Raw genomic sequence first — 25943 nt, 5'->3', positions numbered from 1 at the left:
CTTTTTCTGACTTTAGGATGAGAGCCATGCTTCTTTGTGCACATCCCAACAGGAAGGGGGAGCAGTGACCGGGACTTAGTTCAAGACAAATGGGCACCTAGTCTGTGATGAAAAGGAGGCCACAATAATGAAGGCGCATGTGAAAAAATGGGAGTCAACTATAAAAATTTGTAGAAGGAAAGACAAATCCCTCTGTCTCTTCTGTCCAAAGGACCTGAGGGTGGGGAAGGGGATGAAAATGCTTTAGTAGCCCCTGCATTTCTATTTTCCACCACCCCAGTCACACAAACTTAAAATAATATTCTTAAATACGGAAAACTGCCATTTTCCTCAATCATCGGTAGGGTAATTTTTAGAAATCGTCATTCTGTTTTAAGACTCGTAACTTCAAATAGTAGACAAAAACAACATGAAATGTTAATTGAAAATGTGGCTTCAGGGGAAATCCCCTAAGCCCTTCTTCCCACCAGACTGTTACCCCTAGGCCCCAACTCTAGAGAAATTGCAGAATAACCACTGTTCCCTCCACCATTGTATCTGAGTCTCTACAATGCTCTGAGAATAAAGAGGAGAAAGACACAGTCCCTGATTCCGGGAGCTCCTAGGAGCACAGGACTCATTGTAAAGTGATGGCTGAGGAGGCGTGTTAAGAGGGCTTGGAGAACAGTCAGCAGAGAGTGCTCGGGGCAGAGAGCCGGAACTGTAGCCAAGGCTCTCCCAGAGAAGGGAACCACTGTGGTGAGCTCTGAGATGCCCTAGAATTGATCAGGTGAACCTATAATGTTAAGGCCATTTCTCCCTGGGGAGCTGCGCATGCAAAGGAGGGAGGCCAAAGAGAGCCAGGTCCCTTCCAGGAACTGCAAATAGTCTACAAGTGAGCACAGGGTGTGGGAGGCAGATGAGGCAACCAGGTGGAGAGATCACAGGTGCACATCACAAAGGACTCTGTGTGCCTCCAAGGTAGAGGAGACAAGCAAAGTGATCTATAAAGAGACAAGATAGAGGCAGGGAGGCCTATTGGCAGGTTCATGTGAAGGCCTGCTGAGGCCCTGCCAGGAGGAGAGAGAAGAAAACATTTCAGCAGGTGGACGGATTGGCCACAGGTGTGATGGAAGGGCAGGAAGAGGTCAAAGATGCCGGCCAACTTTCTGGCTTTGGCAGTGTCTAAATTATAGTGCCATTCCATGAAATAAGAAGGGTAGGAAGAGGGGCAAGTCATGAGAGGAGACAACTGATTCAGTTCTGGCTGGGTGCCTGTGGGCTCCAGGAGAGATGTGCAGTAGGCAAATAAGAGTCTAGAATTCGGGAGAAAGTTCTAGGCTGAGCCAAGTAGTTTTCTAGTTTCAAGAGGCTAATGTGTGTGAGTGGACAAGCTCACAAGAGGTGTATAGGGATAGCTTTCACCCTCCTGCATATGGGAAGCATCTGGGAGCCTTTAAAAAATAGTGCACCCCAGCTTGGAGTGGGGCCTTTGTACTCTTTATTGTTTATTAAATACTTTTTTTCTTTTTTGGGGGGATAGTTAGCTTTATTTATTTTAATGGAGGTACTGGGAATTGAACCCAGGACCTCTTGCATGCTAAGCACGGCTCTACCACTGAGCCGAACCGTCCCCACCTTTTTTTGTTTTTAGACAATAGCTCTACCGAGCAGTCATGGTTGAGAATCAACCTGTAGAGAGCAGAGATCCTTGGGGGTAGAGAACAAGGAGAAGCTGCCCAGAGCCCTGCAGACCCCACCAGGGGCAGCCGGAGACGCAGGGGGCCTCGGACGGGCTGCGAGGAACGTGAACTCAACACTCCCCAATGGCGAAGACGTCAAACATGTTTCAAGCTCCCACTTCCCAGCAGTGTTTGTTGTGACTTTACTAGACTTCCAGTAATACTGAGCGAGAATAGAAATTATCTGGACACAGGGATCAAATTCAAATCCTGAATATGACCAATCTTAGCTGCGTGATTACTGATTAAAAGGTTACTCGTCTGCCACGTGTAAAATGGGGGACCTAGCACCGTGCTCGTGGGCTGCTGTGAGCGTAATGGAATGACATCTATAAAGGCCCTCCTGCCTCTCAGAGGTAATTGCTACTATTGTCCCCATTTGGGACACCAGGAAACAGAGTCACAGAAAGCTTCAAACATTTGCCCAAGATGAGGGTTGAGGTCAGGAATCAAGCCAATGACTTCTTGGATCCAGAGCCCAGGATCTTCTTACAAACAACACGGCACTGCCCAGGCTCCCTGCTCCAAAACCAGCCTCCCTTTGGCTCAGTTCCATGGCACCTGCGCTGCACAGATGTCCTCACTGCCTGCCTGCCCTCCCGGTGTCTGACCCCGGCACTCCTCCCTCTGTCCCACACAGCGCTTCCTTGGGCACACCATCGCTCACGAGGCCATTGCTGGGGCTACTCGGATGTTTACACGGAAACGCAGGTGGTAGCCCAGCTTTTTGCTATAGATGCTGCTGTCAGTGGAGGCAAAGAGCTCACAGTTGGTGGGGGAGGCCACTTGTGGTCTCCTCCTTGGCTGGAGAGCTGGATGAAATCCAGTTTCCCTTTGCAACTTAGGCATCCAGCATGAGAGATATGTAAGGCCATCTGGCCTCTCAACATAGAAATTATGCCCCCGCAGTCGTTCTTAACATTGTAATCTCCTGGCTCCACCAGGGAGCAGAGGCCATGGCCTGTTGTCCACCAAGTTTTGTTTCCTTGCACAACAGCTACAATGGGGTGAGTTAACACTGGACCAGAAAATCTACAAAGCCCTCATGTACAATTTCCTGACACTTGCAGGTCACCCAAATACCCCAGATCCTCCAAGTAAACAACTAGTAAGAGGAATTGAGCTGGCTTGTCTGTCAGACCCCTGAGGGCAGGACTGATTTGGCCTCTCCTGCTCTCGGGATGATCCGTTCTCCTTCTGTGTGCCCTTCCCCGAGTGAAAGGGACTGTTCTTTGTTTATGGGCTAGGGAGTATTTGTGGCTGTCTGACCAGAACCTTCAAAAGTAGAGCTCTTGGTGAGAGTGGAAGCATGGCACCCACGTCTCATGAGCTCAGCTACTCAACAGCCTCATCTAGCCAAGACTGTGGCCAACACCAGGGATCCATGCTGTTGAGTGTTGGGTCTGGAGAGCAATGCCTTCGCCACTGAGAAGCTGCCCCACCACTTGTGACCTTGTCCCCATCGAGGGGGAGGTGACGCATCCATGGGATGAAAGCCGCGAGGGCACTAGGTGACTGTGGACCAAGCTGTGACTGGCTGGTCCTGCCCCCCATGTGACCCATGTTAGCCTCAAGTGCAGAAAATCCCCAAAGAGACCCCTGCTTGAATGAATGGGTCACCTATAAGCCAACTGTCCTCGGGCCGCCTAAGAAGCAACACAGTATACACAGTGAGACACCCACTCACTGAAGTCCCGAAGGCTCACAGCTCCCTAATGTGAGACCAGGTACCCCCAGCAAACAGAAGACCCTTACTTTATAATTCACTTGAGAATTCTACTACCAACACTGCCTTCCACCTTCCACTTATAAAGTTCTTTCCACTCTGTCCCCTGCTCTGCAATTGTGCAATCAGTCCAGAGCTCCTTCATGAGACAGGAGGGAAGGGGGCCGGGTACAGCCATTAAAAGATTGGCACAGTCATTAGCACCGAGACGGTGGAAAAGTCAACTCCCAGTAGATCTTGAGCTTCAATACACACTCACTGAAATACAGCAGGATGCTAAATGGCACTCCCACAGGTGCCAGGACAGGTTCAAGGCTGACCATAAAAGGTTAAAGGGTGAGTGGTGGCCCAATTTCTGGGAATCCCAACACCTTCCCTAAAGCGGTTGGAATATTCCTCCCACTTATTAGCATATGAAGATACTGAGGGCATAAAAACTAACAACCACACCTCGTGGCTGCTCTCTCTGCTGAGGGAGACAGTTCACACTATGTCTGTGGAGTGTGTATCTACTTTTAATTTAAACTGGAGCACCCAACCCCCACGCCTCATGGCTTTTCTCTTGCCTTCTGAAACAGCCCACTCTGTGTGTGGAGTATATATCTATCTGAATAAATCTACATTTACTGAACTGTGGCTCTCTCTTGGATTCGTTCCTGTGCAAACCAAGGACCCACACTTCACGAGGTGCATCCCAGGGACCCAAATAAGACCTGGGATACGTCCATTCTCTCCCCCACATTTTCCTGTATCATACATTCCTTCCCAAAGGATCTCACCTTGTGCACTCCAAAGTAGAAAGCACTCATGTGTCCTGACCTGGATCTGCTTCTGCGTTTATCATTTCTTATGTCCACTAGAACGTCACCTTCATGAGGACAGGGATATGGTTCTGTTTACAAAGGAAACACCAGAACATCACTGATGCTGGAGAAGTATTAGCTGAATGAATGAGCTGTGGAAAATCCTGGGAATTCAACCTGGAACTCCTAGCCACTTGGGTCCCAGCTGACTCCAGTTGCTCCCTCCTACTCATGGCTGACCTCTTGCCACCACTCTCTGCTCTGCCATCACCTGAGCCTGGATGAGCTGAGATGAGCACACACCCCGGAGAGCACGGTGAATGGTTCATGTCATTGCAACACACTCGCCCTCTGACTGCCAGGGGTTACTTACGATGGACAAACTGAAGGCAGCACCATGAGCACTGCCCTACCCTACAACTCACTTGAAGCACCAGGACTGCACATAGGGGAAACGCTGGCCCTTTCCAACCTAAGGAGAGGGATTATAGGTGAGAAGAGGGTCTCTGTCAACTAACAGTCTCTTTACAAGCCCAGTCTTAGAAAAGCTCTTTAAAGACACTTTTGGTATCTTCCTTGTGTTTCTGTAATCCCTCTAGATTTTGTCATTTTAATCTATGCATCAGAAATACAGATGCTCTTGAAATCTCTATTGATTTTTCAATGAAGAAAATCCTCAATTTCCTTCTCTGCTAAGAAAATTACTGCACTTTATATTAAGAAAAGCAGCTTCCTTTCATGAGTTTGTATCTTCAAACACCTAATTTCACAAGAATCAGTGAAGCAGGACATGAAAATCTCGCTGTGCTTTATCTCCTACAGGTGGGCAGGAATGAAATGAATGAGTACTGATCTCATGAGACAGGAAGGCTGGGGCTGTCTTATTCCTGCTACAGATGGAAGGGTCCATATCTGTGAGGGGGAGGAAGGACCAAGGATGAGAAATCAACATTTTCTAACCCATTTCTCTTTCTTCAGAGTCCCAGACAAAACAGTGTGATTGTATCAACAAAACAAGGACATCTGCACCCTTTTGAAAGCACGCTACAACTTTACTACTACACACGGCACTCTGTCATTGACCTAAAGGCTGATGGCAGCCAAGAAATTTGCAGGGATCTTATTTTGTGCTCATCCCTTTTTGTCTTTGGAACCTCAGGAAGTTTGCCTCCTCTCCTTGAGTGTCATTTTCCTCATCCTTCAAATGGGAGTGTAACAGTCATTCATTTGCTCAGTGTCTATTTGACAACAGGAGATGCCTTATGAAAACAATAATAAAAAAAGGAAAACAGCAATTCTGATCTGTGCTGTCTTCCTCCTCCTCCCTGAACTTGAACTTACAGGCTAAAATGGCATCTTTCACTAAATCCCGAATTTATGGAGCAGTTCTGATAAGGAAGTCACAGGACTGCCCTGTAACCGAGAAATGACCCGGTGAAAAAGAATGAGTTGCCAGTAAAACCTCAAAACCCGTAAGGGTGCAAACCCTGGGAGCTACAGCCATGGGTGGGAGTTCCTTAGTTCCCCATTTCATGAAGCCGAGAACTTTGCAGGGCCCATGAAAGACACAGATAGCCCAGTACAACCACACCATGTTTTGGAGTACACCGGGGCCACATCGCTGCTAACCTGCACTTCTGTGTGTCCCAGAGCAAGAGCCCTGGGCGGGGGTGACTGTGTTTGAGGCTGGACAAGAACTTCGTGTTCTGTCTCTTTTGCTCTCTCTCTTCCTGCAATAAAACAACTGGTAGGACTTTGGTGGGGAGCACTGCACCCACATTCTCTGGCAAACCACACACCAGGCAGCTCTAGCTGATGTGAGAGAGGACTCTTTAATGAACACATATATACCAAAGTCAGGCAGAAGGCTGCCTGTGACCTTGGGAATCCAAACCAGCTTGTCCTGTTAATCAGGATATTACACATCTAAAGAAAGTGTGCACCAGATGAAGACGATGCCTTAGACAGCGTCGGTGGTTATGTCCAGCAGTGTCTAAGGACAAGTCATGCTCTGGTAGATGGGAGCATTTTGGTTGCTTTAAGAGTTTGCTGCTGAAGGGCTGGGACATTTCATTGGGCCTTGAAACTCCAGACCCCTTTACTCATAAAGGCAGACAAGTAAGGTGAGCCAGCTCAGCCTTTATTCCAACTTCCTAACCAAAAGGCTATGAGGTTGAAAATATATTTCTCAGACTCTTCTGCAACAAGGGTTCCAGATGTGGCTTTAAAAATGCCCATTAGAGATTGAGATTTGCAAATATTAACTACTATATATAAAAATAGCTTAAAAAACTAAATTTCTTCTATATAGCACAGGGAACAATATTTAATATCTTGTAATAAACTTTAGTAAAAAAATATGAGAAGGAATTCATACATATATATGTGAATATGGAGGACTGGAACATTGTGCTGTACATCAGAAATTGACACATTGTAACTGACTATACTTCAATTAAAATATATATATATATATAATGCCCATCAGCAGCATCTGAGTGTCACTGAAAGCAGAAACCCAGATGAATGGAGGCAGAGGTGGTTGGAGGAGCTACGTTATTTTGCTGGGGTGGATGCAGTCGGCATGGCAGATATCTAGAAGGATTGCTCACAATAGCCACTCACTTATCTGCAAGTAAGTTAGGTTAACAGCTTTCTGAAATCCTCCCCACCCCTCCTGATGAGCCAGGTGTCTGGTGTTTTTCTGGAAATCACTAGGCGCAGCCTGGAACTCAAAGGTAAAAATTAAAAACTGCAGTCAGGCAGCGAAGAGACGGGGCAGGACGCGTTGGACAAAAGTATGTCAGAATCAACAAGGAATGGGGAGGGGATAGAACGTGTGCTGAGGATCCTGACTTCAGGGGGTGGATTGTCTATGTTGAGGACTCTGAGTCAGTATGAGTAGATGGATTGGTGTGGACTAAAATGGTGGCCATTGTTCAGATAAGTGTGTGATTTGAAGTATATTTATTTGAGGAGGGTTTTTTTCCCCTTCAAAATTGATCATTTCTAGGGAGCAGAAGAATACTCTGCCACACAACATCTAAGTGCAAAAGAGATGCTATGGGATGATGGTGATATGAAAAATTTAAGTACTGCAGTTTCAAGCTTTCCTTAATGAGGTGCAGAGCAGTAGGTACTTAAAATAAGGTACTTATAATAAAGACATCATCATATGTACATATCCTTAAAGATACACATATGGTGCTATAAGTGGGTCTGAAATGTGTTCTGTATTCTAAAATCTGATGAAATAAAATCAGTAGCTTAATATGCCTGTCGGCTCTAAAAACATGATGTAGCTCATGATCACAGAAAGCAAGATCAGCAAGGAAATTTGAGATTTGTCTTTTCCAGTGTCAAAGTTAATATTTTTTTGCTTTACTTAAAAAGCATTTTTTTAATTAGGGCTGCCAGCATCCATTGGTATACGGTGTTCAGTAGATGTGTTCAGATGCTTTAGACAGTGAATCAGAGCAAAGACTGAGGTTTAGACAGTAGTTAAATGCCTCACCCGTGTGATCAGCATCCACAAACTGCTATACTGAAAATTCTTAAAAGTGAGAATTTCATCAAAGCAACGAAAAGTGAGGGGAAAAAATAGCCACAGACTAGTGGAAGTTTCATAACTTGTAAAAATGACAAAAAGCTATTCATTAGCATATTTTTAAATACCCCTACACTTTAATAAGAAAAACAACAATCTGACAACAGGTTGCACACTGCTCCCTGTAGGAGAAGCCATGCAGGTGGACTCTTATGTGAATGGGGCTGGAGCTATAGAATTAGTTAGTCTTGTAAGTAACTCAGTTAAACACAAATGCAAATGGGATACACTTCTAGAATATCTGAGGAAATATCTTGGAAAACTTACTCCTCTATGAAGCAATGACAATGGCAAAATTTGTCAAAATTAACCTCTGTAGAACTCTGGAAATTAAAGCAAAACTTCCAGCAATCCAGGGAGTCTTTATTTGAGAAAAAATAACAGCTAAATCTCCATAAAGATAGTGAGTTTTGTGGTATTGTAACTTGATCTACCCCATCCCTGTATCCACACCTAAATGGTGGCCTTTAAAAGCAATAGTCTCACAATCAAGGTAGGGGCAGAAGTGATTTAAAGTTACCCAAAAAATCCGCCCCCAGAGAGCTGTCACTATTTGACCTTTCACAAACTCATGCTGTGCAACAGCCTGTCCCCAGAGTGTTTGTGGAAAACAATCAGCAGTGAGTATTTAACATTACAACTGCCTGAGGCAATGGTACCAGTAGAGGCTAACTAGATGCTGACTAGGAAATTTAGAAGGCAAAATTGGGTAATGAGACGTTCTGGGGGTGAAGGTAGGGTTAAAAAGCTCCAAAAAATTCTGAGAATTGTAGAAGGCCGTACACATGTGTGGCACAGGGCAAGGAAAATCTGAGATAATCTTAAGCCTTCAACTCTGGCTGAACTTGAGGTTCTGCATAAGCAAGAACTAAAGGCTATGGAAGAGCTGCAGACTGCCTGCCGTTGCTGAGGGCATCCCTCAGCACGCAGACACACAGCCACCGGGCAACAGCTCAAATGATTGGCTCCAGGCATTGAAAGAAATCACTGTCCAATCATTATTATAGTGATGACAACTAGGCATTCTTCACACACACTGATCTCATGGCCATGCATGATAAAGGATACAGACTTTACAGAATTTGTTCAGGAAAGTAACTAAATAAATAGCTGCAGCAGCAATGACAATGGAAGCAACAATAAACCCTTGAGATGAGGAAAATCTGGCTTTCAGATCTGCCACAATGTAATATTTTAAATGTCCAGCTTTCAAAAGAAAATTACAAAATGTATGAAGAAACAGAATAGTTTGGCCATAACAGGGGAAAAAGTAGTCAATAGAAACTCCCTGAGGAAGCCCAGACACTGGACTTACTAGACAAAGACATAAATAAGCAATTACACATATGTTCAAAAAACTAACAGAAACCATGCCTAAAGAATTAAATTATGTGAACATCTCATTGTACAGAGAATATCAATAAATAAAATTTATATTTTAAAACCAACCAGAAATTCTAGAAATACAAATATAATGACTAAAATGTAAACTTCAATAAGAGGTTTCTCTGTAGATATGAACTTGTTGAAGAAAAAGTCAGTTAAATTAAAACTACTGAGATTATGCAGTCTGTGGATCAGAAAGAAAAAGGAATGAAAAAAATGAACACTGTGTCAGAGATAGGTGGGACACCATCAACAATACCAATACACACATAATGGGAGCGCCAGAAGGTAGGAGAGAATAAAAGGGGCAGAAAGAATAAATAAAGAAATAATAGCTGAAAACTTCACAAATTTGATGAAAACATTAATTTGTACATCCCAGCAGCTCAACAAACTCCACGTGGTATAAACATAGAGACATCTAAAATAGGCACATCAGACTCAGTGTGTCAAAACAGAAGAACAAAGGATCTTGACAGCAGAAAGAGTAATGTGGCTCAACATATAGAAAGGCTCCTCAGTAAGACAGTTGATTTCTCATCAAAAACCATGGAGACTAGAAGGCAGTAGGACGGTATCGTCAAAGTGATAAAAGGAAAAGACTGTCACCAAGTATTTTATAGCCAGCAAAATGATTCTTTAAAAAAATTAAAGGAGAAATTAAGACACTGCTACAAAATCAAAATCTGAAAGAATCCATTGCTAACAGGCCTGCCCTACAAGAAATACTAAGGATAATCCAGCAGGTGTAAATGAAAGGACACTCACCTGAAAAATAAAGATCACTACAACATGAGTAAAAAAATAAAACAGTATAAATCGAGTATTACATGTAAATGCTTGGTTGTATTTGATGTAAAGGACAACTGCATAAAACAATACTTATGAAACTGTGTAGATGTGCTTATAAATGCATAAAGGTGTAATTTGTAAGACAGTGACAGCATGAGGAGGGGGAGGGAAAAGATTGATACCAAAGCAAAGTTTTGGTGCACTACTGAAATGAAGTTGGCATTCATGTGAACTAGATTGCTTTAAAACAAGATGTTAATTATAATCTTCTGGGCAATGGAGGAGAAGTAAGGAGGAGGAAGAGAAGGAGGAGGAGGAGGAAAAAAGATAAAATAAATAACAAATTAAAATGGAACACTTGAAAATGCCTACTTTAAACAAAAAAGTGTAGTAATAGAGGAATGGATAAAAAAAGACATATAGAAAGCAGATAGCAGATGTACCTTCAACCTGATAAGAAATTACATTAATGTAAATGAATTAAACATTCTAATCAAAATACTAAAGGCAGAAATAAATGGAATAGAGAATAGATGAACAACAGAGAATAATAAACAAAAAGAAAAGTTGCTTCTTTGAAAAGATCAACAAAATTGACAAATTTTTAGCTAGTATTAAAAAAAAAGAGAGGATTCAAATTACTAAAATGAGAAATGAAAGGAAGGATGTCACTACTGCCCTTACAAAGATAACAAGTAATATAAGGGAATATTGTGGATAATTATATAGCCAATAAATGAGATAATTTAGATGAAATTGATAAATTCCTAGAAGGACATAAATGACTGAAGCTAATTCAAGGAGAAATAGAAAACTCAAATAATCCTACAGTAATTAGTGATGAAAATAGTAATCCAAAACATTCCTACAAGGAAATGCTAGGCCCGTATGGCTTTGCTGGTGAATTCCATCAACTACTTAAAGAAAAAACAAACAAAAAAAAGAAAACAATGCTTCACAATCTCATCTAAAAATAAAGAGTTGGGAACACTTCCCAATTTATTCAATGAGACTAGTACACACTGATACCAAAACCAGACAAAGGCATCACAAGAAAACTAAAGACTATCTCTTATGAATATAAATGCAAAAATCCTCAACAGAATACAAGCAAATCCAATCCAGTAACATATAAAATAGACCACAATTAAGTGGGATATATCCAGGTATGCAAAGGGAGTTCAACATACAAAAGTCAATTCATGTAATATGCCATATTAATAGAAAAAATGTATAAAAACTAGAAATAGAAGAGAACTTCCTCAATTTGACAGAGAACAACTATGAAAAACCTGGAGCAAAGATCATACATAATGTTGAAAGACTGAAATATTTCCTCACACAATCAACATTGTACTAGAGGTTCAAGTCAAAGCAAACAAAGAAAATAAAGCATCTAGATTAGAAAGAAAGAAATAAAACTGTTTTGATTCCAGATGACATGATATTATATATTAAAATCACAAGGAATTGACAAAGGAAAATAAAGAGAGTAAAGAAAAAATTCCTATTATATTTAATAACCCAGTCTGACCAAAATTGTAAGACACAAATCAATATATAAAAAAGTAATTATATTTCTATACAACAGCAGAGAATAATGTAAAAATAAAATGAAGGAAACATTTTCATTTACAATAGCATCAAAAAAATAAAATACTTAGGAATATTAAGAAAAATATGTGGAATACTGAGAAAAATGTCTGAAACATGTATATAGAAAACTAAAATACTACTGATAGAAGTTAAAAATGACCTAAAATAAATGGAAAGCTCTTCTGTGTTCATGGATCAGAAGCCTTATTATTGTTAGGATGGCCATTGTCCTCAAAATGACCTATAGATGCAATGCAACTCTGGCTTTTTGGCAGAAATGAACAAGCTGATCCTAAAACTAATATGGAAATGCAAGATACCCAGAATAGTCAAAACAATCTTGAAAAAGAACAAAGATTTCAAGTTTCCAAATTCAAAACTCACTAACAAAACTAACCCACACAGTGTGGTACTTGCATATAGGACAGACAAATAGATTGAGAGAAAAGAACTGAGAGTCCATAAACAATCTCTTACACGTAGCCAAATAATTTTTGACAAAGGTGCCATGACAATCCAATGGGGAAAAAATAATCTTTAGAAAAATGATGCTGGAACGCCTGCACATACACCTGGAAAGAAAGAAAACTGAACTTTTATCTTAACACCATTTATGAAAGTTAACTGAAAATAAATCACAGACCTGAAAATATAAAACTTTTAGAAAATGAACAATGAGAAAATCTTCAGGACTTTGGATTACAAATACTTGTAATATATGACACCAAAAGCACAAACAACAAAAGAAAAAAATCAAGTAAACTGGACTTCAGTAAAATTAAAAACTTCTGTGCTTCAAAGGGCTTCATCAAGAAAGTAAGAAGACAATCCACAGGATGGATGAAATTATTTCCAATATTTTCCCTGATAAGGGACTTTTATCCAGAATAGACAAAGAAGACTTAAAACGTGACAATACAAAGACAAATACAATTAAAATGGGCAAAGAATTTAAATAGATGTTTCTCCAAAAAAACATACGAATGGGAAATAAGCACATAAAAAGATGTTCAACATCAGTAGGCATTAGGGAAACAGAATCAAAAGCACAATGACATGCCACTTCATACCAACAAGGATGACAAATATATATGATATAGGATATATAAATATGTATCTATAAACCCAGTAATAAAGTGTTGATTAGGATGTGGAGAAACTGGACTCCTCATACATTACTACTGGAAATATAAAATGGTGCAGTCACTATAAAAACTACTTTAGCAATTCCTCAAAATTTTAAAAGTAGAATAAATCCCAGCAATTCCATTTTCTGATATATCCTCAAGAGAACTGAAAATATGTGTTCACACAAAAACTTGTCCATGAGCATTTACAGCAGAATTATTCATCATCAACTGATGGATGGATAAGCAATGTGGAGTATTTATAACAATGGCATATTATTTGAACACAAAAAGGAATTTGGGTACTGATATATGCTACACCATGGATGAGTCTAGACTACGTCACACTAAATGAAAGATGACAATCAAATAAGGCAGCATACTGTACGATTCTACTTATATGAAATGCCCAGAACAGGCAAACCCATAGAGGCAGAAAGTAGAGTGGTAGCTGCTGGGGGCTAAGGGAAAAGGAAGGTTAGGGACTGACTTACTAAAGGGTACCAGTTCCTTTTGGGAGTGATGTCTACAAAGCCCTGAAATGTACTTAAAACACTAATGCACACTTTCAAATGCTGCATTTTATGGTATGTGAATTATACCTACATAAAGCTGTTATTCTTGAAGCTGAGCCCACCTATGGAGCAACTGGCACAGCACTGACTGTGGCTTCTGGAGGGGGAGTAACCCACCTGCCCACCACGAAGGAGAGCAGCACCTGACCCAGTGTTGGAGGTGCACGATATTCTTGCTGACGGACACTGTGAGTAGCACAGACGAGGGGGCCAAGAGAGCAAGCTGATTTCGTGAAACAGGGCGAAGACACAAAGACCTCTCAATAAAACCATTAAGAGTGCACAGTCTCTAGGAGAATGCATCTTTGTTTTTTAAATCTTTTTATACCTGTTTTATTTTCTGTTACCTTTTTAATCCTTAGTTTTTAAATAGTTCTATACATTTACAGTTCTCATTTCATTTTTAATTCTCTTGGTTTTGATCTGTTATTGATTATTCACAGGTTTTAAATATTGTGTTTTGATATTTTTCTTCATTTTATTAAGGCTTTAAAAAGACATCTCAACTCGACTGCTATTCTGCTTCTACTTGCTCTTCTATTGTTGATTATACACTGTTTTCAAACCTTCTTTTCCTCCATTTTTTTAAAATTCTCTCTCTCTCTCGTTTTTAAGTTTTATTTCCACATAGGCTTTAGATAGATAAATAAATAAACTCCTTTAAGGACCACAATAGATAACTGATACTCCTTAAGCCACAGTGCCAGAGAGATATGAGCAGTATGAAAAAGCAGAAGTATTCCCAATTAAAAGAGCAAGAGAAATCCCCTGAAAGAATGATCAATGAAATAGACATTGATGGCCTACTAGATCAAGATTTCAAAAAAGAAGTGATCAAATTACTGAAGGAACTAAAAGAGATAGTGTTTAGAGACATAAAATATGTCAAAAACAAAATAGTAGCTATAAAGAAGAGCCAATTAGAATTGGTAAATTAATTGGCTGAAATGAGATCTGACCTAAAGGCTGTAAAAATCAGGCTAGATAATGCAGAGGAACGAATAAGTGACCTAGAACACAGGACAACAGAAAGCACCCAATCAGAACAGCTGAGAGAAAAACAAATATATAACAATGAAAGCAATATAAGGAACCTATCTGATAATATAAAGCATGCCAATCTATGCATAATAGGGGTTCCAGAAGGGGAAGAAAGAACAAAGGGGATGGAAAAGGTATTTAAAGAAATCATGACTGAAAACTTCCCAAACCTAAAGAAGGATTCAGACACCCAAGCACAGGAGGCTCAGAGGTTCCCAAACAGGAAGAGCCTAAAGAGACCCACACCAAGACATATCATAATCAAGATGGCCAGACTGAAGGATAAAGAAATGATCCTAAAGGCAGCAAGAGAAAAACAAAGAGTGAGTTACAACAGAAGGCTCTCAGCTGATTTCTCTACAGAAAAACTATAGGCCAGAAGGAAGTGGCAAGATATATTCAAAGTTCTTAATGAAAAAAAGGATGCAGCCTAGGATACTTTCTCCAGCAAGGCTATCCTTTAGAATAGAAGGAGAGATAAAGAATTTCACAGAGAAGCAAAAACTAAAAGACTTTAGCAACACTAAACCCATGCAAAAAAATATTGAAAGGTCTACTCTAAATAGAAAAGAAGCAGGATGCTACAGGAATGAGAACTCATAACTGGAAAGGTGATAACTACCATGAATTACAAATAGAATAAACATGAAACTGTAAAAGAAGATATCTAAATCATTGAGTGGGAGAGGGAAGCAAGAAAATATAGAGTATTTTTTCTTCCTTCTTCTTTTTTTTTAAATATTGTATTCTCCATAGGATGGGTTTGAGATTACATTTCTATCTGTTTAGTACACACAGTTACAGTAATTGGTTAACAAACTTACAAAAAAGTGTAACCACAAGCCAAAAACTTACAAGTGAGTCACAAAAACTAAATACAATCCAAGATGATACAAAACAAAGTTACCATACCACAAAAGGAAGAAGAAAGGAACAAAGAAGAAATACCAAATCAACTGCAAAAATAAGTTCAAAATAGCAATAAACACTCATCTATCATTAATTATTGTAAATGATGGACTAAATCCTCCAGTCAAAAGACAGAGTGGCAGACTGGATAATAAAGCAAGAACCTTCAATACACTGCATACAAGAGACACACTTTAGGGAGAAGGACACATATAGATTGAGAGTGAATGGACGGAAAAGGATATTCCATGCAACTGGAAATGCCAAAAAAGCAGATGTAACAGTACTGATTTGAGACAAAATAGACTTTAAACAAGGGCCATAAAGAAAGATAAATAAAGACATTTTATAATGATTAAGGGAGCAATACAAGATGAGGATATTACAATCATTAGTATATATGCACCCAACATGAGCACCTAAGTACATAAAACAACTACTAACAAAGATAAAGGGGGAAATTGATGGGAATACAATCATTGTCAGAAATTTTAACACCACATTAACATCACTAGACAGATCTTCCAGACAGAAAATAAAGAAGGCAACAGAGAAATTAAATGATACAATAGAAAAATTAGATTTAGTGGATATTTTCAGAGCATTACAACACCCTAAAATAGGATATATATTCTTTTTAAGTGCGTGTGGAACATTTTCTAGGATTGATCATGTACTTGGTCACAAAATAAGCCTCAACAATTTTAAGAACATAGAAATTATCTCAAGCAACTTTACTGACAACAATGCCATTGAAACTAGAAATCAACTAAGGAGAAACAAAAGAGAAAAAAAGGAAAGCATAGAGATTAAACAACGTGCTATTAAAAAACCAATGGGTCAATGATGAAATCAAAGCTGAAATTAAAGAATACCTTGAGACAAATGAAAATGAAAGCACAACCACACAAAACTTTTGGGACGCAGCAAAAGCAGTGCTAAGAGGAAAGTTTAGGGCGATACAGGCCTTCCTCAAATAAGAACAATATCAAATATACAATCTAACCCACCAGTTAAAAGAACTAGAAACAGAAGAGCAAAAACACCCAAAAGTCAGCAGAAGGAAGGAAACATTAAAGATCAGGGAGGAAATAAAAAAATAGAGATTAAAAAAATAAAAAAATATTCAAACCAAAAGCTAGTTTTTTGAAAGAGTAAATTAAATCGACAAACTTCTGGCCAAACTCACAAAGAAGAAAAAAGAGAGAACACAAATTTGCAAAATAAGAAAGGAAAATGGAGAAATTACATCAAATAACATAGAAATACTGAATATCATATGAGAATATCATGAAAAACTACATGGAAAAAAATGGATAACCTAGAGGAGATGGACAAGTTTCTGGAAACATACAGACCACCAAGTCTGAATCAAGAAGAAACTGACCACTTGAACAAACTGATCACTAGGAATGAAATCGAATAAACAATAAAAAAAAATTCCCTACAAATAAAAGTCCAGTAGTGGACAGCTTCACCGGGGAATTTTAACACACACACAAAAAAGAACTCATACCAGTCCTTTCCAAACTCTTCCAGAAGATTGAAAAGAAGGAATATTCCCAGACACTTTCTATGCAGCCACCATCACCCTGATACAAAAACCAGGCAAAGACACCACCAAAACAGAGAATTACAGACCAATATCACTGATGAACACAGATGCAAAAGGTCCTTACCAAAATACTAGCAAATAGAATCCAACAGAACATAAAAAAGATTATACATCATGCTCAAATGGGGTTCATCTCAGGGAAACAAGGGTGGTTCAACATATGCAAATCAATCAATGTAATACTTCACATCAACAAGAGAAAGGACAAAAACCACATGATCATCTCAATAGATGCATAAAAGTTTTTGATAAAGTTCAACACCCATTTATGATAAAAATTCTCACAAAAGTGGGTATTGAGGGAGCATATCTCAACATCATAAAAGATATATATGACAAGCCTACAGCCAGCATAGCACTAAACGGTGAAAAACTCAAAGGCTTCTCACTAAAATCTGGGACAAGAAAAGGATGCCCACTATCACCACTCCTACTCAACATAGCCTTGGAAGTCCTGGCCACAGCAATCAGGCAAGTAAGAGAAGTAAAAGTGGTCTAAATTGGAAAAGAAGTGGTAAAAGTGTCACTATATGCAGATGACATGATATTATATATAGAGAACCCTAAAAGTTCCACACAAAAACTACTAGAGCTGATCGAAGAATTTAGCAAGGAAGCAGGTTACAAGATTAATGTTCAAAAATCAGTTGCATTTCTTTTCACAAATGATGAATCAACAGAAAAAGAAAGTAAAGAAACAATCCCCTTTAAAATAGCACCCAAAGTAATAAAATATGTAGGAATAAATCTAACCACAGACGTGAGAGAATTATACACAGAAAACTATAAACCACTGGTGAAGGAAATTAAAGAAGACTTTAAAAAATGGAAAGGTATCCCATGCTCTTGGATTGCAAGAATCAATACTGTTAAAATGGTCACACACCCCAAGGCAATCTACAGATTTAATGCAATCCCTATGCAATTACCCTGGACATATTTCATAGAACTAGAACAAATCACAATAAAATTTATATGGAACCATCAAAGACATAGAATTTCCAGGGCATTACTGAAGAAAAATAAAGAGGCTGGAGGAATAACTCTCCCAGCCGTCAGACAATACTGTAGAGTTAGTCATCAAGACAGCGTGGTATTGGTACCAAAACAGACATATGGACCAATGGAACAGAATAGAGAGCCCAGAAATGAACCCACAAACTTTTGGTCAACTAATCTTCGACAAAGGAGGCAAGAATATACAATGGAATAAAGACAGTCTCTTCAGCAAGATAAACATAAGACAAGATACAATAAACATCCTAGAAGAAAATACAGGCAAAATATCTGACATACATCTCAGAAATGTTCCCTTAGGGCAGTCTACCCAAGCAATAGAAATAAAAGCAAGAATAAACAAATGGGACTTAAGAAACTTACAAGCTTCTGTACAGCAAAGGACACCATAAGTAAAAAAAAAGACAACCTACAGAATGGGAGAACATTTTTGCAAATGAAACTGACAAAGGCTTGATCTCCAGAATATATAAGCAGCTCATATGACTTCATAAGAAACAACCAAATAACCCAATCCAAACATGGGCAGAAGACCTAAACAAGCAATTATCCCATGAAGACATACAAATGATCAATGGGCACATGAAAAAATGCTCAATATCACTAATTATTAGAGATGCACAAATCAAAAGTACAATGAGGTATCACCTCAAAGCAGTCAGAATGGCCATCATTCAAAAATCCACAAATGACAAATGCTAGAGAGGTTGTGGATAAACGGGAACCTCCTACACTTCTGGTGGGAATGCAGTTTGGTGCAGCCACTGTGAAAAACAGTATTGAGTTTCCTCAAAACACTACGAATAGACTTGCCATGTGACTCAGGAATCCCACTCCTGGGCATATATCCTGAAGGAACCCTACTTCAAGATGACACCTGCACCCCAATGTTCATAGCAGCAGTATTTACAATAGCCAAGACATGGAGACAGCCTAAATGTCCATCAGCGGATGACTGGCTAAAGAAGTGGTATATTTATAAAATGGAATACTACTCGGCCATAAATACTGACAATATAGGCCATTTGTAGCAACATGGATGCTCCTGGAGAATGTCATTCTAAGTTAAGTAAGCACGGTAACAAGGAATAAAGAGAAATTACCTCCAGGTACAGTTATGTTGATTAAAATATCCATACAGAAAGCAAGTCACCCCCACGACTGCTGCCAGGAGGAGCATCTGAGTGTAATAGCCCAGCCAAGCAAAGAAGATTCAGACCTTCTTCCCATAGAATTTCCTGCAGAAAGACAGAAGGAAGTTTCAGAAGACACATATAATCACTCTGTAGCTTCATCCTCAAGTTAATTTCTTTTTTCTTTGTTTTTTGGGGGGTCATAATTAGGTTTATTTCTTTATTTTTTAAATGGACGCATTGGGGATTGAACCCAGGACCTCATGCATGATAGGCATGCAGTCTACCACTGAGCTATACCCTCCCTCCATCATATTAATTTCTGATTCTAAATCAAGGTGGCTTTACGTTTAAACCTCTGACAATTCACACTTAAAACATATGCCTTTTTATAGCAGCCCCGAAATTCTACCGTGAAATAAGAAATGTTTTACATATCATAGAAGTACTGATCACTGGTTCACCTGCTGATGAGAGATAAATGAGAAAAGAGCAATGGAGGGGACGAGGCCGACTCCAGAGCAGTTGCAGGGGATCATCACCACTCACTGGACAGTCTGGCACATTCAACAAATCCCCCCAAAGATCATTCTTAACAGGCTTCACACAGTGGACACCAACAACTGGCTCAGTCATCTGCTCCTGCCTTATCTCGGGAACTTCCCTGGAGCAAATGAATCGTAAACCACAGATAATAAGGAAATGGCTGATAATAATAACAACTGGGAGTGCAATGTCTGTCTGACAAAATATTTATAAAACTCATTGTGGGAATGGGAGAGGGCAGGAGGGATGTGACTGAGGAAGGTACTGCCCTGTATTCTTTGTATCTAGCACGACTGTTCTTCCTAGGTTTTAAAAACCCTTCAATGTTTCTCAGTTAATCTGGAGTAGATGGAACAGGCCAGGGAGGCAAGATTAGAAGAAAGGAGGCAGAGCATGAAGCGGTGCCAGGCTGGTCCTGACAGGGAGACGGAGACAGACACAGACAGGCAGACACAGAGGGTTTAGGGTTGAGGCGGAACAATGAGACGGCGGCTCAGGTGTGTCTTGCTTTTGCTGATAATTCCCTCAACTGGCTCACTGCTGACTAGGCAGTGCTGGGTAAAACCTGTGGATTCCCTCAGCTCTGAGTTCTCTCTGAGGCTTCCGGCTCAGGCTGGAGCTTCCCGCTAGGGGGGACTCAGCTCAGAGGAAAGCCTGTAGTCCTGGGAAACTTCACGCAGGAACCCCCTTGGGCTGGACCAGTGCTCACAGGGCTGCTGTGAGACCAGCTCCATCATCAGAGACCTGGGCTTGGACCATCCCATGGGGAAAAGGGCTGAGCCCGATGCCAAATCAGATAGGAGTGACAAAGTGTGTTCATTCTCATGTGACTGGGCTTTGTGGCCTGGCTCACAGATGGCAGTCTCAGGATGGTATCTGGCAGAGAAAACCCTGGCAATGGGTTTGAGGTGTATTGGACTCTTTCTTGTAAAGCTTTTTGTAATAAATACTTATCAACTATCCGTCCTGAAAATGCCACATTCAAAACTGAAAGAATGTTAGAAGTTGCCTGCTCCAACTGGCCAATGGTAAACACACCCTGCTACAGTTAGAGAGCTGGTCAGGCAGCCTCTGCCTGGATATTTACAGTGACGGAGTGTTCATTACTTCCAAAGGTTACATGTCGGCAAGAAGGTCAGAAAGAATTTTTGAACCTTAAACAAATGCCTGCCTCCTAGTCCTTGCTGAAATGCTAGGAATAATGAGGATCCCTTCAAATGTAGTTTTGTCTAATTGTTATCTCTCTCTGTCAAAAACACCCCAATTCTTAACATCAATTTTTCAAAATTCAGCTTTGATTTCCTTTTATCAAATTTATACCACACATTCATTAAATAGTCAAACCGTTCTCGAAAACCGATTGTAAAAAGGAGCAGTTCCCAACAAACGCCCCATTTCCTGGCCAGAAGCAACCACGTTCAGTTCCTACTGCTGACTTTTAGAATAATTACTCCCTATCTCTGACTAATATCCTTGTAACACAGCCTACAGACTTTTTCATCTTTATGTATCACCTATTTAACTTTCTATTTTGGAAAATGAGGATTCAGCTCTCTTTCAAACACCATCTCATCTACACACCCAAACCTTCATTCTTCCAAACTTTTGATACAATTACATTATAATTTTGATCAGCTCAGTATCCTTGCTTTACATTATTAGGACTCTGTACAGACTGTTCACAGGTGTAGCAAGTTGTCTGCTAGCCTTACTTTTTCCTTCCCTACTTTGTTTTCCCTGGAGTTAATAATTGTCTTGGTGGTTCATAGCTTAGATTTCTGTGCACATAACAATTCAACCCCAGACCTTCTCCTAATGAATAACTTTCTCAAAACTTTCCAATACATTGTCTTCAAATTTCATCTCCTTGAATAAATCTCTTCAGATCTCCTTCAACCTGGATTAAAGACATGCTAGTCTTGTCACAGAGATCAAGGGGTCACTAGTGGGAAGCAACAAAGGGAACACATGGACCAGGAGCAGGGAACAGATCAACATATTTTCCTTAGTAAAACATACTTAAACTAGTGGGAAAATTGTTTTCTTTACAAACACAAACACACACACAAACCCCAAAAGCCCATAAAGAATGATTAAAGAGCCATCAAACCCATTGCCCTGCAGTCAAATTCTGTGTAACATAAAACAAAAATAACAGAAGGAAAATATCATATAAACATTAATCTCAAGGGGGATGGGGTACACTCAGTGCCAGAGTGTGTGCTCAGCATGCAGAAGGTCCTAGATTCAATCTTCAGTACCTCCATTAGAAAAAGAAAATTAAAAGAAAAGAAAAATGTATCAACTTTAAATATTTACATATGTACAAACATCCTCTTAAAACTGTGTTCTACACGATACACTGGTTAATGAGAAAGTGCCTCTTCATGTCTGTGATCCTGCTGATAATTGAAGGAGAAAATAAGAGTATGACCACATGAAATAAAATCCCTTATGAAATAATGATCCCGGGTGACAATCATTATTGACTGCTGTCACCAAAAAAGAGTTAACTGGACAATATGTACCTTATGACAGGAGTACAAAACTTCACAGAACAAGTATTCTTGCACAAAGTTGAACCTCAATCAGATCAAGATTTTAGGGGAGGATCAAATCACTTAGCTAAAGCCAATACATAGGATGTAGAAACAAGTCTAACACCACAGGGGAGAATGAAATCAGACAAACAGGAAATAGAGGAACCCCTCAGAAATTTCAAGGAAAATGAGAAACAGGAAAATTATAGATTAGAACCCACTTGAGAGATATGCTAGCTGCAATGTCTGAACCTATTCTGGATCCTGACTTCAACCCCAAAACTACTTAAAAGTGTATTTTTGTGACAATCAGGGAATTATTTTGTAACCCTTAAAAAAAAAGGAATATTCCAATTGTATTAGAAAGAGACCATGTCATATCACTAATGAAAGGTTAAGCTATGTAGGATTGTCTTCAAAATGATCCCATAGTGGGGGAAGGGAGGAGGTGGAGATGAAAGGTGCAACAACAGTGACTCTGAGTTTATAATTCTGGAGCTGGGTGACTGATACAGGCAGGCTGGCTGTGCTGTTCTCTCTACTTCTGTACATGTTTGAATCTTTCCAAAAAATGTGAAACAAACACAAAGACTTCCATGTTATAAAACCTTCATTTTGAAAGTTAAGAGGTTTGCCAAAGTAGGTACACCTGCATGGGGCACTGAGATGAGAAAGAACAGGCACCTGGCTCCAGGCCGACCTGGGGCTAACTTGACCCTCCTCTTCTCCTCACCATCCACAGCCAGCCCATAACTGCATCCTGTCAGCTCCACTCCCCAAACGCATTCCTCCCTGGCTCCCACCATCTCTCATCTGGCCCACTCCAAGTGCCTCCTACCCGGCCTCCCTTCTTCCTGGATCCCTGCAATTCATTCTCCACATTATCTTTGAAAAATTGTGAGTGAGAGAAAATTACTTTAGTGCTTAAACTATCATGACTGCTTCTCACTGCACTTAGAGTCTACACTCCTTTCCATGTTCCTGAAGCCCTTCTAAACCTTGCGTCTCAGCACTCTCACCAGCGCTGGCTCCAGTATCTCCTCAAACCTGCTGAGTACATTTGTGCCTCGGGGCCAATGGACAAGCTGCCTCTATTCCTGGGGTGAATTTTCCCAAATCCTCAAAGTCCAGCCTCCTTATCGCCATCTCAGCTCACATGTAACCTACTCAAAGATAGCTTTCTTGACTCACTTCCCCCCAAGCCTCCCATCTCAAAACTGTGTTAATTCCTTCTTTTCAATCTTACATTTTTTCCTTATTCGCCCGATTATTTTTGTTTGCTCGGTTCTCCTTGGCCTCCCTCCCCCCAGTAGCCTTGCCCAAACAGCATAATCTCCCGGGGAGCAGCCGGCACTGCTGCTCTGAGAAGACATGCTGAGCGCGACATTACAGTCACGTGGTGTAGTGAACCGGTGTCAAACATCAGATACAGCAAAGCAGTGAGAATTTCTCTCTTATTTTATAATTTAAGTGAAATCGAACATTTACTACTATTTAATGAAGAATTTGGTAGGTCTTTGATCCCAGTTCCTGAACAACCCCTAAAGCCTTTAAATTTTCCAAGTAGGAGTGCCTTTGCAATTCATGGTGGACCCTTGGATGGCTTGTGTCCATGAGACGACTCAGGATGGGGACTGGCCTGTCAGAGACACCAACCATGTGATTAGAGGAGTGGGGCTTTGAGCTTTGTGACAAGTGAGTGACCACCAGGAGATGAAGGGGCTCAGCGTTTTGGGCTAAGGAAAGTTTTGACTTACAATTAGGGTTTGGGTTAGCCATGTTGGTAGTGACCCAATAAATTATGTCTTTTTAATAAAGCCTCCAGTAAAAACTTGGGGGCAACAAAGCTCAGAGCTCCTGTGTGCTTCCTGGTTGGTAATACTCTTGGAGGACTGTCACACTCAGATGCTGTGAGGGCAACCCTGAGCTCTTCCCACTGGAGTGCTCTCCACAACAGCTCACCTGAGGAGATCTAAGGGCTGCTTCTTGTCTGTGCTTCAAGGAGGAGCCCATTCCCTGTACAGAAGGCCCTGTTCGCTGGGGCAGCTGAGGTCCTCTGACATAGGCTGAAGTTGCACTGGGAAGCAGAAGCAAACAGGTGAGCATCACTGTCACCACGTGTTCACGTGTTCTGTTGATAAAATGTGGTGCTAACATTTCGTGGTCATTTGTAAATAAGGGGCCCTCACTTGCCAGAAGGGATGGAGGTACCATATAATTTTTCATAATTCTCACCCAGGATTAATACTAACCCCCTGAGGGTCATTTGTAAACGTGGGTGGAAAGGAATGCTTGGATGTCACAGTCCTAGGACCACCGTGGGTACCTGGTGAGAGCCTTGCAGATGCTTAATGTCCTACAACCGAGCCAGTCTTCCACAGCAAAAAATTTAGGCCAACCAAGTGCCCAAACTGCTGCAGTGGAGGGACACCTGATGGTTCAGCCCCCTCCTTGGACACCCAGAGGAACCTGGACTCTGGCAGGTTGGGGGCAGGGTCAATTCTAAAACCCAGGCTTTTTGTCCCCACAATTCAGTAGTTATTCGGTGACAGCGCATGGAATATAAACAACAAAGAAACTTGACATGCTGTTATATAATTAGCTTACTCAAGAACCAAAATTTAAATCCAGTCATTCTCCTTCCCACCTGACCTACTTTCCTTTCTCCTGTACTAGCACCAGATTATTACCCACCCAGCCTTAACATGGGTCCTGACTCCACTTATCTCCCTCCCAAACACCACATGAGATGATTCCTCAGCCTGGATGTGGGACCAGCAATTACAAGAGGCTTTAGTGGAAAAGAACTGGTTGTGCGCAGCTGCCAACTAAACACTGTAGAATCCTGGTGTCCCACATTAGTAATCATGACAGCTGTTTGCAAGTGTCCCCAAAATTCATTTCAGACTCTCACTGCTAATATTGCTGGGACATAAATATGAATCATATGGACTGCTGGGCTGGACTGCTATGCTGGGTCTCTGATCCAGGAAACTCAGTGTTTGCTCCCTGCACCCAGCTCCCTGTTCTGTTCGTGCATGTGCATCAAGCAGCAATTTAGTGTCTATTTTAATATCTTAAACAGTACATTTCAGTATTGTCTTCATCCACAAATATGTGTACCACACAGTAGTAATGATCAATTCATTCTTTGCTTTCTTTGGTCTTAGAGAGTCAGATAAATGGATAGCAAAGATAGCAAAGTCATAGAACGCTATAATATAGTATTTCCTTTATTTCAATGAAAGGATTTATTTAAAGAGCTTAGATAGAACATCCTTGCATCTATGGCATCATTAAGCGTCTGAAGCTGTTACATTTTAAAAACTTCATTTCAAGCGAGATGTTATCAGTTAGAGAAAGCGCTCCTGAATTTGAGGGGTCGCTGTCATCTCACACAGAGTCCCTAAAAAATGTCAGCACTCTGCAGTATTGCCGTCATGACAAGAACCCAGACAGATGAAATTTGGAAAAACTTGTGGCTTTCTAGTGCACAGACAGAAAATGGTATTTCAGAGGGAAAAGCCTGAATTACAGAAAATGATAAATGAAATGGTCTAACATGCATTTCCCTTACAAAGAACTAATACTTCTTTGGTCGATAATAACATCTGTCAGCAATTATGAAAAAAGCTGACAGATGCATAGTACTTAATATTAGCCAGGACTGTTCTAACATTGACATAGATTCATTAATCTCCATAGCAGCTCTACGAGGTGGGTGCTAAAATTATCCCCATTTTATTGGTGAGGAACTTGAGAGACACAGAGGCTAAGTGACATTTACAAGGTCGACAGCGAGAAACCAG

The 25943-nt window shown here is 40.4% G+C and overlaps 1 long non-coding RNA gene across 3 annotated transcripts in view; it reads right to left on the bottom strand.

Annotated features, from left to right (window-relative positions):
- The window catches only part of LOC140693104 (uncharacterized), a 47743-nt gene that overhangs the window by 20747 nt on the left and 1053 nt on the right, over positions 1-25943 (bottom strand). For 2 of the 3 annotated variants that reach the window (XR_012068762.1, XR_012068760.1), the window contains exons 2-4: positions 24097-24211; positions 19019-19153; positions 4227-4339 (exon numbers count right to left, since the gene is read on the bottom strand). This is a non-coding gene — a long non-coding RNA (uncharacterized lncRNA). The remainder of the gene's footprint in view (positions 1-4226; positions 4340-19018; positions 19154-24096; positions 24212-25943) is intronic. The other variant, XR_012068761.1, reaches the window with a different exon arrangement.

Source organism: Vicugna pacos, unplaced genomic scaffold, assembly GCF_048564905.1.
Source record: "Vicugna pacos unplaced genomic scaffold, VicPac4 scaffold_19, whole genome shotgun sequence".
NCBI lineage: Eukaryota > Metazoa > Chordata > Mammalia > Artiodactyla > Camelidae > Vicugna > Vicugna pacos.
This window is presented reverse-complemented; position numbering and strand designations above follow the sequence as displayed.